Genomic DNA, 13,168 nt, shown 5'->3' on the forward strand with positions numbered 1-13,168 from the left:
CTGATCCCATGAGGAACTGCAAATCCTAGACGTTTTTGAACAATTCAAATCCCGAGTGACTGGGAAAATAAATAAACTGTAAGAGGAAATGATAGTTAAAAAGAAAAAATACAAAGCCTGATATAGTATTACATCCATTTTATGTTTATTTTCTTGGGCAAAGCTATACTGATAGAATAGCAGACGGGAGCATGAGACTAACTAGGTAGTGAAACAAGGGAAGTTGTTAAAAGTTTTATGGACACTTTCCCTTTTCAGGCTGAAACATGAATAGCCCGATTTTTCATAATTCCTTTAAAAAGAAGTTCTTGGTTTTAGTAGGTTCAGGTTCTAAAACTCCAAACATACAGGCTAGGAAAGGTGGTTGCAATAGCACCCTAAAGAGTGACAGGTAATGAAAATCATGAGTGACCATATGGTATGCAGAAAGAAGGACATTAAGTATAGACTGGTTTATGGTGGACTTTGAATTCCTCTCACACGCTGTGAGCCGTGTGTGTCAAACATATCGAGTGCTTTCAACCTGACCACCTGTTCTGAAAAGCATGTCGGTGCCAAAATCTAGAAAGATCACACAGCCTCAGTGAGGATTAAGTGGAGTGTTTTTCAGCTGTGTTTCACATTACACGCTGCAGACTATGTGGCCACAATTTTCATCTTCAGCCTCTGTAGGGCCCAAGCCAAGCCTTATCTTTCTCCAGCCCATCCAACTGCTCACAACGCAGATAAAAGCCATTTGTTTAGCTCAGCTTTTCTTGCTTTGACCAAAAAACAACATGGCTCAGCTAGGGCTGTATACAAAGAGAAAAGAGGTCTTGACCTCCTGGGGCAGTGCAGATTTCTTCAATCTGTTCCAGAGATCAGGGGAGGTGGAGGAACTGTGCTACTAGTGCTAACCATAACATCAACTCAAAGCTCGGTCACCAGTGGCCTGTGCACAGTCAGCCTATAAAGTACTGGTCACCTTGGCCACTAGAGGAGATCAAGCCCTTACGCTCTGTCTTTGTTTTTCAGATAGGCTGCTCAAATCTTCTCCTCTTTATTTGTACCATATATCCCTGAGAAAGATCTCTCAATGGGACTTCGCATTTCCCTTAAACACTTAGCCTTATTTTTTGGCGTGAGTTTTTTGTGTTTTGTTGTTTACTTTTTGTTGCGTAGTTAATATGAAACAGGGAGAAAGGTGATTCTTTTTCTCTGAGATGTTTCTGACACCATATTGCCTTCTTCAGGAAGATTCACAGGCCCCTTTTCCTGAAGAGGTGCTCCTCATGGGGCTACTTCCTGAAAACACAGCAGGTCTGCTGCTAGAGATCCCGGATCCTCCAGGTGGTGCAACTGAGCAAGTATTCTGAGCTGGACTCTGAATGACTGCCTTGCCTCTTTTGAGGGAGCAGATAAGGAAGAATTCATCCTCTGTGTGGCAAAAGCCTGAAGAATCAACAACACTTTTAATAAAAATCCTCCCCAAGAAGGATTTTTGCTTTCTATCTCCTTTTCTAGACTTTCAAGGGTCTTTGAGCAGTTTTAGTATGAGAGGAGGCAGGACTAAGTCCTTAGAGCCAAACGCGCCCTTGCAGGAGGGGATATGGAGCTGGAGCGTGGGTCCAGGCTGCGTGCAGATGCATGTGGCAGCAGCAGCAGCTGAGCACGGGGAGTTCCTGTGCCACCAGTCACCCTGGCCCTTGGCTCAGGCATCCCAGCGGTACCCTGGGTCACACACCTCACTCTGCTTCAGCCCTTCCCTGCATTTCATCCCTGATAATATTTTTTCCCACTTCCTGGCTTTGATGGCCATTTTGCTCATGCCTTCGAATAGCCGATTCATTTCCCCTGACAAACTAACTGCATTAGTTAGCAGGTCGGAGGTGAGCGGCTTCCCTTACGTTCCTCATCCAGAGCTGACTCCAAGGGAGTACTCTGAAAGGACTCTTGTCTCCTTCCTGGCTCCATGTCCCAGCTCCTAAGAATCAGTGGTAGGCAGGCACTTCCTTTCTTCCTTTGCTTTTCTGCTTTTGCCTTGGCTGTTCGGTTACGAAGTTCAAGCTTTTTCTTCTCTTCTTATGGAGACAATCAGAGGCAGACCTGGAGGACCACCCCTTCAAAGCCTTCTTCCGTTGCTGGGCTTTGAGCTACATACTTGTTATGGGAGGACTGTTATCCTCCTAGTGTTACACTGGGCCTATCTTGCCACATTCAGCCATGTCTCTCTTCAGGGTTATGGGCTGTCTCCATACCAAAACGAGTCTTAGTCTCCCATTTCTCCCAGTGGGGCTAAAATATAGATGCCAACAGCCAATATAGCCACTAGCACCACGCTACCGCTATGACTATCCCTGCAAGCTCCTATTGCTTTGCTTTGCTTTTCCCTCAGGAAAAATGGCTGCCATAAAGTGAAGGTACAGACAAAAAGATGAGGAAGTGGATGAGTGTGGAGAGCATGTGGAAAAGAAGAAGGAGAAGAAGCAATGGGGCTAAAGGATGCAGAGGGGAAAAGGCAGTTAGACATGAAAGCCCACCTTAATCCATGGGGAATAACAAGATTAAGAGGAACATAAATTCAGGGAGGCTGAGGTTATAAGGGGAAACATGCAGAGCAAGAAGAGATGGATAGCAGAAAGGAGAAGATAGTGAACAGGGTATTGCATTGTGAAAATGATCATATGAGGTTATTATGTCAACAGGTTTGTTGAGGGTAAGGATGAGAGAATGAAGACAAGGCCTACCTTGTCTTCACACAGAGGAGAATAAAAACTCAGGATGAGTCCAAGGATGAGGAGAGGATTAACAGAGGTTTTCCATAGAAGGCCAATAGGGTTCCTTCGACTTACACAAATCCTGTAGGATGAGGCCCTCCAGCCCAAAAACAAATGTCATATTTTAGAACAACCCACATTATTATTTTACGATCTCACGGATAGCAGTGCCGATAAACAGAGGCACAGAATACTCAAGCGACCTTGAGCCTGTCGACGCACAGCTTGTCATCCCATCCAGCCAGAAGAGGGATTCCAGTTCAAACCACATAGTCTTACCAGTCCCACTGGTGTCAATCTTCCCCCTCAACCCACATCATTTCTGTTAAGAGGCAAGCAACCTCTTTTTCCCATGCCCAGAAGCGCTCCCTCACAGGACTTGCTGCGCAACAGAGAGGCTTTGTCCATTGTCTGTGTTCAGTATCTTTAAAATGAAGCGTAACAGCTGCAACAGCAGCTGAACTGTCCTCCCCAGTTCTGACACTCCCCAGTTCTTTTGCATCTTACAGTTAAACGTCTCTGTTGCTTATGTTTGTTTCTCCAGTTTTCTTCCTCATTTCCTCTTCTCTCTCACCGTGAGAAACACTGCAGAGCAAGCATCTATATGAAGTGTTACATAAATTAAACATACCACGTCCTATACTGTAAATGTAATAACACATATTTCTAGGGAGTCTGATCAGATTCAAACCATCCTACCACAGCCCTTTATGGTTTAAACTCTTTCCTCAACCCAGTGCATTATCCAGTGCATTGGGCATCCAGCTTGTTTGCTTCCAAATGTGTCCTGAAATGTCAATTCTTCTGCAATGCCCGCAGAGGCTTAGTAGAAGTACCACCAATCCAGGAGTGAAAAGAAAATCTGGTGAGATCCCAGGGCAGATCCCCCTTGCTGTATCACTCAGCTACTTTGTTTCGCTATTTAAAATTAGATTATATGGTTGCTGATACACAGCGATTATTTTACTTTTATTCTAGATAATGGGACTCCTACATTTCTTTGGGCCAGTATTTTCTCTGTGGTATGTAAAACACCAAGAACGTACCCCACACTTAATAGTAACACTGAACAAATGATAGCACCAGAGGATATTTATTACAAGGAAAGAAATGGCAGTACTTTTCCTTATTTTAACTAAAGATTATTCTGTACTATTAACAAATCAGGCCAAGGTTTCAGGCATAGGGACACTGATTTGTTTATTTTATTTAAATAGCAAAAAAAAAAGTGTTTTCCCTGCTGTTTCTCAACAATCTCACAGACCACTGCACTCAGAAAGCGAACATTACATTGAAGTGGCCATAGCCTTTTCACAGAGCAGTGCAAAAAAGAAAATGTTTGAATGAGGAGCGATAAGGGCTCCTTCTTGCAAGTGAAAGGCAAGAAATTTTATTTGGGGAAGGTCCAAGTGAAGCTTTCCCAGCATACAGTCTTTTAATTAAGGTACAAAGGCCCTAAAAAAAACCCAGCCAGCCACAGCTTGTGAAGCTTGCCACCTACTGAGGGAAGCACAGCACAGCAATGCCAAAGACTAGAGAGAAGAGAAAAAGCTCAGAAAAATGTGCTGGAGTTATTATATAATGCAACTGTTTTCACTTTTGGCGGTTGGGGCCCTAAAAACTTCTAAATATCTTTAGAGAGATGCCAATGTAACAGTTAAAAACCAGAAATGTTTTCCCTCCTCCTCTGCATAAAAAATTTCCCTGCAGCATAACCCTAGCCTAAGAGACTGTGTTTTGTCTCGAACAAGTCCCAGATTTGACATCTGTATCTTATAGAAATTATTGGGGAAAAAGACTCCCAGCTTCTGCAGGAGACATATTATTTCCTAGAGAGACAAAGTGTTGGGATCTTCTAAGTCACAAACTGCTAGGTGAGAAAAAGGTCACATTCTAGCTATTTCTAAAATTATACTGATATTTTTTATTTACCTCCAGTGCCTACAATACGCACTGTTAAGAAACCATTAAGAGTCTGTCTTTGCAACACGAGGGCTATGAGAAACGCTACCCCTAAACGTTCAGAAAACTCAGTATGCTTTTCAGTAAAACACATGGCATTTACACAACCTCAGAGAAAAGCGCAGTGTCCTACATCATCACGGAGACTTCACCGACCATGAGAGGGCTGTGCTCATCTCACATCCATACAGACAAGACCTGCATTAGACTGAAAGCACTGCTAATATGTTTAACAGAGACAGGAACAAAAATTCAGCAAGTAAAGCTTTATCAGGCGTGGAGCCCAAGTCGTTGTGCCTCACATCTGGTCAGCAGGGAGCAAAAGCACCTCATCGGGACAGTACCCCCCTCAGCTGACGTGGCCGCTGCCTGGCACACGGAGAGTCACCCAGCTGCGAGGTCACCCCTCTCCTCTTGGAGCAGGAATAACCCTCCCTATGGATGCGCAAACCGGCCCCAAACAAATATAAATTAATCAAACAGAGGTGCTAAGCAACAACAAAAATTTCGGTAATTGGGTAGTGGCATTCAAAAACATCACCTCTGACGAAATCGGTTTTCCAGGTTATCACTTGTGTGAATATACGCACAGGTACACTGCATCTTACGCAGACAGGAAATTCAGCTTTGCATAGCACAGCCTAAAAAAATGGAAATGCTTCTTGACAATGAATCATGATTATTAATGCAAGATACTGAGGATGGCATATGCTGCTCTATCCAAATAACTGTGCTCACTGGGTATTCTCAGCTCAGGAAAAAGGCTTAATTAATTGCACAGTGAATTGTGTCCACACCATGTTACCTGGACTTCTTTCATGTGCTCTGTTCCCCAGACCTCTCCATCAAATGTGATCTCCCCAACCTCACACAATAGTACCTTTAAAAAAAAAAAAATTATTTGCTATAAGCCACGCAAGTGCCAAACAGTACACAGCACTGGTTTTGCTTGTAACACCATTTTTGCAGAAACACCAACAGTTCTCCCTGCCTGGAGGGAGCTGGCTTAGGAGAAACTGGCAGGCCCATAGTGCAGATAGCGTTGGCTGTGGGACCATCACGTCCCCCCACCACGGTCCCGTCCTGGGTGCTCGGCTCCCTGTGCTGCCATCGAGGAGCCCACAGAGACCAGCTCGGCAAGATGCCACGGTGCTCCGACACACATAAGGGAGGTGGCCCCGATGGGTGGTGGGCAAGGGTGAGTGCTGCCTTTCCAGTGCGCAGGTTGGGAGAGCAACCTGCTGAGTAAGTGGCTTCCTTATTCAGGAGATAAGCCGAGTCCCCTGCTGAGATACTCCTGGTCAATCAAGTTATAACGCTACAGCAAAGCTGATAGCTCACTTTGTGCTGTGATTTGCAGAGTGATGGCTTCCAGAAAACCTGTCCCCAGCAAATCCTATTAGGTTGGCCCCTAATCTAATAGCAAGGACCATTGAACTTATTGTAGTCAATGCTAGATAATGAAGTAGATTTGTACCCACCAGGCTTCTTCGGCTTTCTTCCTGGTAGGCTGAATTAAATTAGGGGAAAATGTATTTTGTTTCTAAAGTGCCTTAACAAACTTTGCGTGCAATTGGAAGCAATTTGTCTCAGAACGTCCTGTAAAATCAGCTGTGTATCCATCTGGTCCTGGAGCTTTATCATCTGATATTTCTTGTGGGCCTTTTTTATTTCTTCCATGACACACAGCTCAGCTAACTCGCCTGGCTCTCTTAAACACACTGCAAACGTCGCACCAGCACTGGCCTCGGAAAGACGCAGCCTGTCTCGCTTGTGTTACCTCTTTCCTCCACGGTCGAGGCACATACAGGTATTTTCTAAGCAGTCTCTGTTTTAGGCTCCTTTCTCATTTTGGGCACCCCTACAGACAGATTTTCACAGTTTTGCAACACTTGCTTCCTCTCATATAGGTGAAGGTGGACAAAGATGTGCCCATCCCCAGTTTCAGGCACGGCGTGTCCAGGTCCACTTCACACATCCATTCACCCTCTGCTCTGAAACCGGCAGAAACCCCAGGTGGAAATTGCAGCAGAGCCGATATCTGAAGAAACAGTAGAAGAACATCTGAAACGTCTGAAAACCATTAATCAAATATTTTAAACAACAAGTGTCCCACTCGACCGCCAAGGTGCCTGTTCAGACATGCTGTTGCCCCTCGCACCTGCCTGCGTGTCCGGAGCTCACCAGCTCTGGGTGGCCGCTTTGTCTTTGGGCTCGCAGGATCCCAGCTCCACAGGGCTACGCAGGAGCTCAGGTCTTCGGTTCAAGCTCATGCTGATGTTTCATATCTAGAAGTGTGCCGCTAGTATTAACTAAATTACTAAGCATACGTGCAAGTGTGTGTAAAGCATATAGAGGTATACACAAGGTACAAAAGTACCCTAAAGATTACACTCAATTCATGTAGTTGCTAATTTCTTCCATAGTATTGTGCCATCCGTATGTGCAGCCCAGCTGGTCTGTGGCTGCTCTTCACACAAAGACATGGCTTTTTTGCAGATGTCCCCACCCATCCTGTACACACGTGTCTACGACCAGCACATCCAAGAGGGCAACGGCCAATTTCAGGTGTGGAGCCCATGCAGCCATGACTTGCAAATTCAGAGACATTTTCTCGTGGTGGTATCAATAGGATTTTCATTACACCTTTAATCTCCAGACCTCACTTTCTGCTTCAGCTTTTGATTCTGTGGTTTTCTGCATCAATAACATTTATCTATAACCTGCAGCCTTGTGGATTCAGTCCTCTGACTGCCCCTCGAGTTAGCAGTACATTTTCCTCAGTAATCTTTTATGCATTTTTCAGCTTCAGTTAATCTTGTTAAGGCTGCAGCCGCTTCTTTCATATCCTGAGAAGTAACTCCCACAGCAACTGGTATTCCCAATTTCAATTAACTCCTGTAAACCCTTTTTTTTTTTTTTTCTCTGCAGTTTCAAGTCCTGCTTTGCTGTCCGCGTGGGAAAGGCCCAGGGTTGCCCACAGCTGCTGTGCTCCGGCGGGGGCAGGACGCCCCTCTGGGAGGGTTGATCAGGTCTAAGAGCATCCCTAGACCTCTCCTCTCTTACCAGATCCTGCTTCGCTAGCAACTAATCACCCGTATTTTGGGACTGTAAAGGAAGATAGAGCTTTACAAATATTGCCATTTTTTTATTTGTCTGTTTTTAAATAAGGTTCAGGTAAACTGTATGTGAAATTTGAATTGTATTAAGCACACTTCAACAGCTCCAGGAGGAAAACCTCACAAAAGTGCTGTGATTATCCTCACCCAAGGGGACTTCAGCCCTTGTCTGTCAAAGGCACTGAGAATCAGGGACACCCCACACAACCTGCCATAACACCACCTCCACGGTCCCAGCCTCACACTTGCACCTTTCCTCTCGCAGGATACTTGGAGTTTGTCTCCACCGAGGCAGACTTCCAAGGGATGCTTCTTTGTTTTTAGCTAAAACTAAATTATCTAAATGCCATTATGTTAAAGACGTGCTGTGTGACCCAGGCATGCCGATTTACTTCGTATGCATTTTCCATCTGATGCCTTTCATCAGATAACATGTTATCGTTTCGTATGCAGTTGCAGTTAAGAATTACACATTTCAGAGCATCCACCTTCAAGGGTTACGCTTCATCACTGACAACCGCAGCAAAAGACCACCTTTGACTTCAAATTGAACTATATGTATTTGAAACCTCAAATATTTGGAAATATTTTGATTTTTGTTAATCTATACGACAAACACCAAGATCAGGACATATGTACCACCTCTCTTCTCCCACATAGTGGTCATTATTTTTCCTTCACTCCTTTGTGTAGAATGATGGCATTTTTTAGAATTTGCAGTTGTCTCAGTTATTAAGTGCCAGCATGCAGAAATGAACAACGGCTAGATCTGTGAGAGAGCATAGATCTGTGACCTAGACTTATGTGCAAAAAGTTCAAATATTTAAAACTTCCATCAGTTGATGGCAGTAGAAGTTAATTATTAGGAGTTAGAAAATATTTTGAAAAAGGAAATACAGTTCGTTATCTTAAGTATTTTATTCATTCATTTTTTTCCCCTCTGTATTTGCCTTTCTGGAAAGAAAATACTTCCAATTAGCACATTTTCTAACCATAATGATCAGAAAAGCTGCTAATGTTTAGTCAATACTGCAGAGTAGTCACGAAAAGTGAAAGCTAAATTTACAGATGTAAATATTTCCCCTCGGCATCTGATTATGAATTACATTGCACTCACTGTGGAAATGTATCATGTGTCTAACTGGAGCAGTTTGAAGTTGTAATTTAAGATACTGAATATTTACCAAGAAAAGTTTGCAAATGAGCAACAAAACAAGAATTAATTTCAGAATTTATTTTGATAAATAATTACTTTTCTGAAATCATTATTCAAACTATAGTGATTATTTGGTGAATTAGCAAAAAAAAAAAAAAAACCCTTGCATATTTAGGAGTAGAAGAAAGCAAAAAAAAAAAAAAAATCTCACCTTCTTTGACTTGATTCCTACAGACACTTGTGGCCTGTGTAAACAAGCACGATATGAACTGAAAAGGAAATGATACATTACTTAAGTCTCATTACATTTTTAATTGAAGTGTTAACAAGGAAAGTTGAATGCATGAGAGAAGTAATGAAGTATTTGGTATTGTGTTTTGTTTTCATAGTCAGCCTAAGAGAAAAATTATGTAACTCTGAAATGAAAGGAAAGCAAATACAGATTAGCATGGCTAGGAAATAAACCAGGGCCTTTTACTTTTATGACAGGAATTCAAGTCCCAAATGGGCTGAGTGGTCTGTGCTTCTGTCCCTTCATCAGTAGCATCTAATTGCACAAAACCCATGCGCAGTCCTGTGGGAGGTTTCAGGACAGGTGACAGCTCGTGCTCTGTAAAGTTATGGGATCAAAGCAGAAAACAAAATAAAACACCTCTTCTGCACTCAGGAGGGAGTCTCCCTCATCAAAGTAAGTGTCCTGGCTGGCAGTGTGCAAACACATGCTTTATCCAGCAACACAAATGTTGGTGAATAGGATGAGGGACTTTAGCTTCCTTAACAACCAACCATTGTTTATCAACAGACAATCTGTATTTAAAAGATGAAAAATAATCTGTACTCATTCTTCATGGCACGCAAAACGCCTTTGTTTCAATGGTAAACCTGGGCAAGAGAAAGAGAGGAAATACACACATCCTCCAGGACCAGCCCTCCCTCCAGCACTTTCTATGTACCAGCAATTAGTCTTCAGAGCACTGCCAGCTGTACAAACTTTTGCAACAAATTAACTGCAGTTTTCTGGTTGAGCATCGTTCTCTCACTGAATCTATAGCAAAAGGACAAACACTAGAAGCCAAAAAACAGGCCAGGCTTCCAGAAAGCTGTGCACACACCTATAACCCACCGTGAATGTTCTTCTATTTTAGGAGTTTACTCTTTGGACTGCTATGGGCATTTTTCACATTTTCTTGGGAAGGGGGAATGACACATTATTAGGGAAAACCAATGAACAGCCAAGCAAGGCAGCTCTGGAAATGCTGCTTATCAATAAGTGTGGGGCAGTAGGGGCATCTAAGCTGCAGCATGGCATGAAGTGGGTGTACCACCCACCTCTTTAACCCCAGCTCGCACCACCAAGCATTGCTGGGACAGGGGCACGCACCTTCCCGAGCACACCCAGCTGCAGAAGTGGAGGCTGCCAGCTGCCACCCAGGTCACTGGCCTGTGGTTTGGCTAACTGAGCTGGAGGTGAGAAAGCACTGGATGTGAAATGAAAGAGTGCTGGGAGTGACAGAAAACAATGCAAGAAACTAACAAAAAATGCAGGTAGTCACAGGAGGACCAGCCAGCAGGACTCCATGGCAGGATTCAAATCAGCTTCCTCGTATCCTCGCATACCCTCCAGTTCAGTTCTGGTGAATGACTGGAATACAAATAACAAGTCTACTTCCCATCCAGCTCAATTTCAGCCTCTGCCTGTCTTACTCAAAAAGTGCCACTTCACCAATGAGCCCTACCAAGAATACCCCGGCACAGTAAAAACAGCACTTACTATGTGTTTTTCTCAGCTTTTTTTTTTTTTTTTTTTTTTTAAGTTTAAAATTGTAATTTACTTTACACCATCTACCCTATTTATTTGCTCTGTTTGTTGGGTGTGTGGTGGGACATCCATAGATCTGCATGAAGTATGCTTGCAGCATGTTGAGAGGCCATTAAATTTATTGAAGTGCCTTAAGGCCTTGTTTGCCTTTCCACTGAGCATGTTTACTGATTTCACACAAATTGCATCCTGATTGCCACGACCTCCACCTGCAAAACAAGACGAGGGAAGGCAGGAAATTCCGTGTCTCTGCCAACCCTAGCCACATTGTGGGTCTGGGACCCTCAGGCTCTGCCTCCAGGTGTCCCCAGTCCTGGACAGGCAGGTGGAACACCACAACCACGTTGTTTTGGCCCACTGTGGCTGGCTCCACAACAGACAGAAGAGCCCCAGGCACTTTTCCGCCTCCAGCTGGGTGATGCTTCTGCTTAGCCACTGGCCTCCTCGCTGGTTTGGGCCAGGCATCACCCCTCACTCTGTGGCCAAGCAGTCCACGGTATTCTGGCTGCTGCTCTCTCCTCTTATATGCTCCACACTCAAGAGAGCTAGTGCAATGCCTGCTGCCATAGCACCTTGTCTCTGGCTCCAGCTCGGTGGGTCAAGCCTGGAAAGACAGGAAAACCCAGCCACGGAGAAACTACTTGGATAGTTTCTTCACCTCTCCAACCATCAGTGCAAGCAAGCCCAGGCCAGAGAACTTAACTCTGATGATCTAGTGGGGAGAGGGCTCCCCACTGCAGCACTTGTGTCAGGCACCCAGCAGACACCTCTTCGAAAGATTACGCCTGAGGCCTGTTAAGCTCGAGGGGTCCTGCAAATGCATTGCTGCCAAAGCAGTTCTGTGGCAGAGGAGCACATATGGTACTTTATTTTATTTTATTTTTTTAAATAGGGAGGTCTTGCAGTTTTGGGCATTTTCTCTGTTTCCTTGCCAGTCCCCCCATGTGCGCTCACAATGAAATGTTGCCGCTTTCAGCCATGCCCACCCACTTCAGCACGTAGTCACTCAGGAGTGTAAATGAACTGACAGAAGACATAGACAGGCAGCTGAAACTCAGACTATTCCACTTGACCTTGAACAGTATCTCTTGCTCTTGTCTTTAAAGATGAGCTTGAAAGCACAAAAAGCATTGCACAGAGTGCTGTTCCCCAGTGTTGCAAGTTGCCAGACTGTACATACACTGTCTGCTCCCTTTATTTACCTAAGAGGGCAGGGCAGAGACCAGCCAATTCAGGCCTGAGTGTTTACGTGGTCAGAAAAGAAAAAGGATAACTGGGTCTCCCAGAAGGTGGCCAAAGGACATGGGGGGCAGGAAATAGACTGTCCAGAAAGCAGACCCCCACGTGCCCTGTTCCAGGTGTGACCTCACAGGCTACCTTGGGCCTGCAGGTGCCATCAGTCCAAAAAAGAGAGAGAAGTCTACCAGGAAAACCCTAAAGCCTCTTGTCTGCTGAACCAAGTAGACAGGAGGCTACAGAATAAAATTAAGGCCTAGAAACAAAAAACTTGGCTCTATAACTATTATTTTCCCACCAAATATTTTTGTGCCTTATGCTTTGTCCTCAGATTGACCTGTGAAGTCCCCTATTTCCAAGTCTCAAAAGAAATCATTTCAAGTGACACATTTACACCATGGACAGCTGTCACTAAGTTATTTTTCAATTTGCAAGCAAAAAGGAAACAACAAACACCCTTCCCTACTGCTGGATATTTTATCCAGTTTTCTTTAGTACTAAGCCCATTTATGAGTCTATGTGAGCCAATTTCACCGGTTTTAAAAGAACTGAAATGCCTATAGCCAAGATCAGAATTTGGCCCTTAAGAGGTCTGGACACAATACTGAAGTGGTTAGCAACCAATTCTTTCATATCTGCTCTTAAGCAAAAATATTTTCTAAAAAAGAGAAAATATAAACATTAAAGAACAAGAGAGGTCCAAGGAAAAGGAAGAATAAGTTAGTGAGACTCTCTAGGATCGTGGGACCCTACCTGACAGTAAAGTACTGTCTTAAACAAAATAGAAATTGGGAATCTATTTTCCAAAAATAAAAGCCAAATCTGAGCTGACATAAAAAGCTGGACTGCAGGGCTCATTCAACAGAAGACTGGACCAGTGAGGTTATTAACCAAGTATGCTCTTTATAGCAACACAGGTATCAGCATAGGCCTACAAGCACCTTTAGAGTATCTAATGTGCTTCAAGAAGGGCAAACCCATCCCTAAGAAAGTCTGTTACATATTGAAGTTAAAGTCTAGTCAAAAATGAATTTCAATACCTTCTCTTAAATCCAAATCTTATAAACATCCACAAATATATCCGTATTACTATGACTACAAAAAACAAACAAACAAAAAA

Source organism: Struthio camelus, chromosome Z (genome assembly GCF_040807025.1).
Source record: "Struthio camelus isolate bStrCam1 chromosome Z, bStrCam1.hap1, whole genome shotgun sequence".
Lineage (NCBI taxonomy): Eukaryota > Metazoa > Chordata > Aves > Struthioniformes > Struthionidae > Struthio > Struthio camelus.